Here is a 6427-nt window from a genome sequence, read left to right as displayed (position 1 = left end):
AGCAGCAGGGAGAGAACACAGGAGCTGCTGCAGAACCTCACCATACACCTACCTCAGCTGCTGCAGAACCTCACCATACACCTCAGCTGCTGCAGAACCTCACCATACACCTCAGCTGCTGCATAACCTCACCATACACCTACCTCAGCTGCTGCAGAACCTCACCATACACCTACCTCAGCTGCTGCAGAACCTCACCATACACCTCAGCTGCTGCAGAACCTCACCATACACCTCAGCTGCTGCATAACCTCACCATACACCTCAGCTGCTGCAGAGCCTCACCATACACCTACCTCAGCTGCTGCAGAACCTCACCATACACCTCAGCTGCTGCAGAACCTCACCATACACCTCAGCTGCTGCATAACCTCACCATACACCTACCTCAGCTGCTGCAGAACCTCACCATACACCTCAGCTGCTGCAGAACCTCACCATACACCTCAGCTGCTGCATAACCTCACCATACACCTACCTCAGCTGCTGCAGAACCTCACCATACACCTACCTCAGCTGCTGCAGAACCTCATCATACACCTCAGCTGCTGCAGAACCTCACCATACACCTACCTCAGCTGCTGCAGAACCTCACCATACACCTCAGCTGCTGCAGAACCTCACCATACACCTACCTCAGCTGCTGCAGAACCTCACCATACACCTCAGCTGCTGCAGAACCTCACCATACACCTCAGCTGCTGCAGAACCTCACCATACACCTACCTCAGCTGCTGCAGAACCTCATCATACACCTCAGCTGCTGCAGAACCTCACCATACACCTCAGCTGCTGCAGAACCTCACCATACACCTCAGCTGCTGCAGAGCCTCACCATACACCTACCTCAGCTGCTGCAGAACCTCATCATACACCTCAGCTGCTGCAGAACCTCACCATACACCTCAGCTGCTGCATAACCTCACCATACACCTACCTCAGCTGCTGCAGAACCTCACCATACACCTCAGCTGCTGCAGAACCTCACCATACACCTCAGCTGCTGCAGAACCTCACCATACACCTCAGCTGCTGCAGAACCTCACCATACACCTACCTCAGCTGCTGCAGAACCTCACCATACACCTACCTCAGCTGCTGCAGAACCTCACCATACACCTCAGCTGCTGCAGAACCTCACCATACACCTACCTCAGCTGCTGCAGAACCTCACCATACACCTCAGCTGCTGCAGAACCTTACCATACACCTACCTCAGCTGCTGCAGAACCTCATCATACACCTCAGCTGCTGCAGAACCTCACCATACACCTCAGCTGCTGCAGAACCTCACCATACACCTACCTCAGCTGCTGCAGAACCTCACCATACACCTCAGCTGCTGCAGAACCTCACCATACACCTACCTCAGCTGCTGCAGAACCTCATCATACACCTCAGCTGCTGCAGAACCTCACCATACACCTCAGCTGCTGCAGAACCTCACCATACACCTCAGCTGCTGCAGAACCTCACCATACACCTACCTCAGCTGCTGCAGAACCTCATCATACACCTCAGCTGCTGCAGAACCTCACCATACACCTCAGCTGCTGCAGAACCTCACCATACACCTACCTCAGCTGCTGCAGAACCTCACCATACACCTCAGCTGCTGCAGAACCTCACCATACACCTACCTCAGCTGCTGCAGAACCTCATCATACACCTCAGCTGCTGCAGAACCTCACCATACACCTCAGCTGCTGCAGAACCTCACCATACACCTCAGCTGCTGCAGAACCTCACCATACACCTACCTCAGCTGCTGCAGAACCTCATCATACACCTCAGCTGCTGCAGAACCTCACCATACACCTCAGCTGCTGCAGAACCTCACCATACACCTCAGCTGCTGCAGAACCTCACCATACACCTCAGCTGCTGCAGAACCTCACCATACACCTCAGCTGCTGCAGAACCTCACCATACACCTACCTCAGCTGCTGCAGAACCTCATCATACACCTCAGCTGCTGCAGAACCTCACCATACACCTCAGCTGCTGCAGAACCTCACCATACACCTCAGCAGCTGCAGAACCTCATCATACACCTCAGCTGCTGCAGAACCTCACCATACACCTCAGCGCTGCAGAACCTCAGCATACACCTCAGCAGCTGCAGAACCTCATCATACACCTCAGCTGCTGCAGAACCTCATCATACACCTCAGCTGCTGCAGAACCTCGCCATACACCTCAGCTGCTGCAGAACCTCAGCATACACCTCAGGTGCTGCAGAACCTCACCATACACCTCAGCTGCTGCAGAACCTCATCCTACACCTCAGCAGCTGCAGAACCTCATCATACACCTCAGCTGCTGCAGAACCTCATCATACACCTCAGCTGCTGCAGAACCTCACCATACACCTACCTCAGCTGCTGCAGAACCTCATCATACACCTCAGCTGCTGCAGAACCTCACCATTCACCTCAGCTGCTGCAGAACCTCACCATACACCTCAGCAGCTGCAGAACCTCATCATACACCTCAGCTGCTGCAGAACCTCACCATACACCTCAGCTGCTGCAGAACCTCATCCTACACCTCAGCAGCTGCAGAACCTCATCATACACCTCAGCTGCTGCAGAACCTCATCATACACCTCAGCTGCTGCAGAACCTCGCCATACACCTCAGCTGCTGCAGAACCTCACCAACACCTCAGCTGCTGCAGAACCTCAGCATACACCTCAGGTGCTGCAGAACCTCACCATACACCTCAGCTGCTGCAGAACCTCATCCTACACCTCAGCAGCTGCAGAACCTCATCATACACCTCAGCTGCTGCAGAACCTCATCATACACCCCAGCTGCTGCAGAACCTCGCCATACACCTCAGCTGCTGCAGAACCTCACCATACACCTCAGCTGCTGCAGAACCTCAGCATACACCTCAGCTACTGCAGAACCTCATCCTACACCTCAGCTGCTGCAGAACCTCGCTATACACCTCAGGTGCTGCAGAACCTCACCATACACCTCAGCTGCTGCAGAACCTCATCCTACACCTCAGCTGCTGCAGAACCTCGCTATACACCTCAGGTGCTGCAGAACCTCACCATACACCTCAGCTGCTGCAGAACCTCATCATACACCTCAGCTGCTGCAGAACATCGCTATACACCTCAAGTGCTGCAGAACCTCACCATACACCTCAGCTGCTGCAGAACTTCATCCTACACCTCAGCTGCTGCAGAACCTCGCTATACACCTCAGCTGCTGCAGAACCTCGCCATACACCTCAGCTGCTGCAGAACCTCATCCTACACCTCAGCTGCTGCAGAGCCTCATCATACACCTCAGCTGCTGCAGAACCTCACCATACAACTCAGCTGCTGCAGAACGTCATCCTACACCTCAGCTGCTGCAGAACCTCATCATACACCTCAGCTGCTGTAGAACCTCATCCTACACCTCAGCTGCTGCAGAACCTCATCCTACACCTCAGCTGCTGCAGAACCTCATCCTACACCTCAGCTGCTGCAGAACCTCATCCTACACCTCAGCTGCTACAGAACCTCATAATATACCTTAGCTGCTGCACAACCTCATCATACACCTCAGCTGCTGCACAACCTCATCATACAAGTCAGTTGCTGCAGAACCTCATCATACACCTCAGCTGCTGCACAAACTCATCATACACCTCAGCTGCTGCAGAACCTCATAATACACCTCAGCTGCCCCAGAACCTCATAATACACCTCAGCTGCTGCAGAACCTCATCATACACCTCAGTTGCTGCAGAACGCCATCATACACCTCAGCTGCTGCAGAACCTCATCATACACCTCAGCTGCTGCAGAACTTCATCATACACTTCAGCTGCTGCAGAACCTCTTAATACACCTCAGCTGCTGCAGAACCTCTTAATACACCTCAGCTGCTGCAGAACCCGATCATACTGATCAGCTCCTACTGATCCCCATACTACCCCTCAGCTGCTGCAGATCCTCACTACACCACAGCTGCTGCAGAACCTCATAATATACCTTAGCTGCTGCAGAACCTCATCACACGCCTCAGCTGCTGCACAACCTCATCATACAAGTCAGTTGCTGCAGAACCTCATCGTACACTTCAGCTGCTGCACAACCTCATCATACACCTCAGCTGCTGCAGAACCTCATCATATACCCCAGCAGCAGGAAAACAGCCATAGCCCATCACGCTACCACCACCATATTTTACTGTTAGTATGATGTTCCTTTTCTGAAATGCTCAATGCCAGATGTAATGGGACATTCACCTTCCATAAAGTTCACCTTTTGCCTCATCATTCCACAGAGTATTCTCCCAAAAGTCTTGGGGATCATCAAAATATATTCTGGCAAAACTAAGGCGAGCCTTTACGTTCTTATTGCTCAGCAGTGGTTTTTGTTTTGGAACTCTGCCATGCATGGAGGCCATTTTTGCCCAGTTTCTAGTTCTGAACACTGAGGCAAGTTAGTCCTGCAGTTCTTTGGATGTTGTTGTGGGGTCTTTTGTGTCCTCTTGCATGAGTCATCGCTGCGCTCTTGGGTTGATTTTGGTCGACCGACCTTTGGGAAGGTTCACCACTGTTCCATGTTTTCGCTATTTGTGGATAATGGCTCTCACTGTGGTTCGCTGGAGTCCCTAAGCTTTAGGAATGTCTTTATAACCTTTTCCTGACTGATCTCAATTACTTTGTTTCTCGTTTGTTCCAGAATTTCTTTGAATTGCGGCATGATGTCTGGCTTTTGAGGGTCTTTTGGTCTACTTCACTCTGTCATGCAGGTCCAATTTAAGTGATTTCTTACTACTTATTACTACACTTGTTTGGTGCTCTGAAACATTTAAGAGAAAGGAAAATGCAAAAGAATAGGAAATCACGGAGGGGGCAAACAATTTTTCACACAAGTGGACATCGCTTGTTGCAGAACCTCATCATACACCTCAGCTGCAGAACCAAATCATACACCTCAGCTCTTGCAGAACCTCATCATACACCTCAGGTTCTGCAGAACCTCATCATACACTTCAGCTGCTGCAGAACCTCATCATACACTTCAGCGATTGCAGAACATCATCATACAACTCAGCTGCTGCACAACCTCATAATACACCTCAGCTGTCATAGAACCTCATAATACACCTCAGCTTCTGCAGAACCTCATCATACAACTCAGTTGCTGCAGAATGTTATAGTCAATTTCAGCTGCTTGAGAACCTCTGCTGTTTTATTGGAGTTAGTAACAGGTGTTATATTGGATGTAGTAGGTGTTAAATTGGAGGTAGTAGCGGATGTTGTATTGGAGGTATAGAAAAAGGAGAAAGAAGAGCTATACTAGGTATATAATATAAAAGTCCAAAGTTTATTGAAAGCAGTTACATAGTATATATAAAAACGTTTGTACACATACAAAGACAATACACCAGGGTGAACAGAATCCACCAAAGAACCCAAAATGCCTAGATTCCCAACCGGCTATTCATAAAGTGCAGAGTGCCACAGTACAGGCAAATGTGCCCACCCACAGAACGCTCTATATAGGCATGGCCCCCAGTGGGGCAGTAACCATAATCTGGAAGGTGGGGAGATACTTACCAGAGGCAGGGGATGGAGGATCCTAGACACACCCGGTGTCTAAACAGAAACAGAGAAGCACATTGCTAAGGAGAGTAAAACTAATCCCAAACTGTTCTTCAACTATATCAATAGTAAAAGAATAAAAACTGAAAATGTAGGCCCCTTAAAAAATAGTGAGGAAAGAATGGTTGTAGATGACGAGGAAAAAGCTAACATATTAAACACCTTCTTCTCCACGGTATTCACGGTGGAAAATGAAATGCTAGGTGAAATCCCAAGAAACAATGAAAACCCTATATTAAGGGTCACCAATCTAACCCAAGAAGAGGTGCGAAACCGGCTAAATAAGATTAAAATAGATAAATCTCCGGGTCCGGATGGCATACACCCACGAGTACTAAGAGAACTAAGTAATGTAATAGATAAACCATTATTTCTTATTTTTAGTGACTCTATAGCGACAGGGTCTGTTCCGCAGGACTGGCGCATAGCAAATGTGGTGCCAATATTCAAAAAGGGCTCTAAAAGTGACCCTGGAAATTATAGGCCAGTAAGTCTAACCTCTATTGTTGGTAAAATATTTGAAGGGTTTCTGAGGGATGTTATTCTGGATTATCTCAATGAGAATAACTGTTTAACTCCATATCAGCATGGGTTTATGAGAAATCGCTCCTGTCAAACCAATCTAATCAGTTTTTATGAAGAGGTAAGCTATAGACTGGACCACGGTGAGTCATTGGACGTGGTATATCTCGATTTTTCCAAAGCGTTTGATACCGTGCCGCACAAGAGGTTGGTACACAAAATGAGAATGCTTGGTCTGGGGGAACATGTGTGTAAATGGGTTAGTAACTGGCTTAGTGATAGAAAG

The sequence above is a fragment of the Ranitomeya imitator genome, chromosome 1, assembly GCF_032444005.1.
Source record: "Ranitomeya imitator isolate aRanImi1 chromosome 1, aRanImi1.pri, whole genome shotgun sequence".
Taxonomy (NCBI): Eukaryota; Metazoa; Chordata; class Amphibia; order Anura; family Dendrobatidae; genus Ranitomeya; species Ranitomeya imitator.
Note: the sequence above shows the minus strand (reverse complement) of the source record.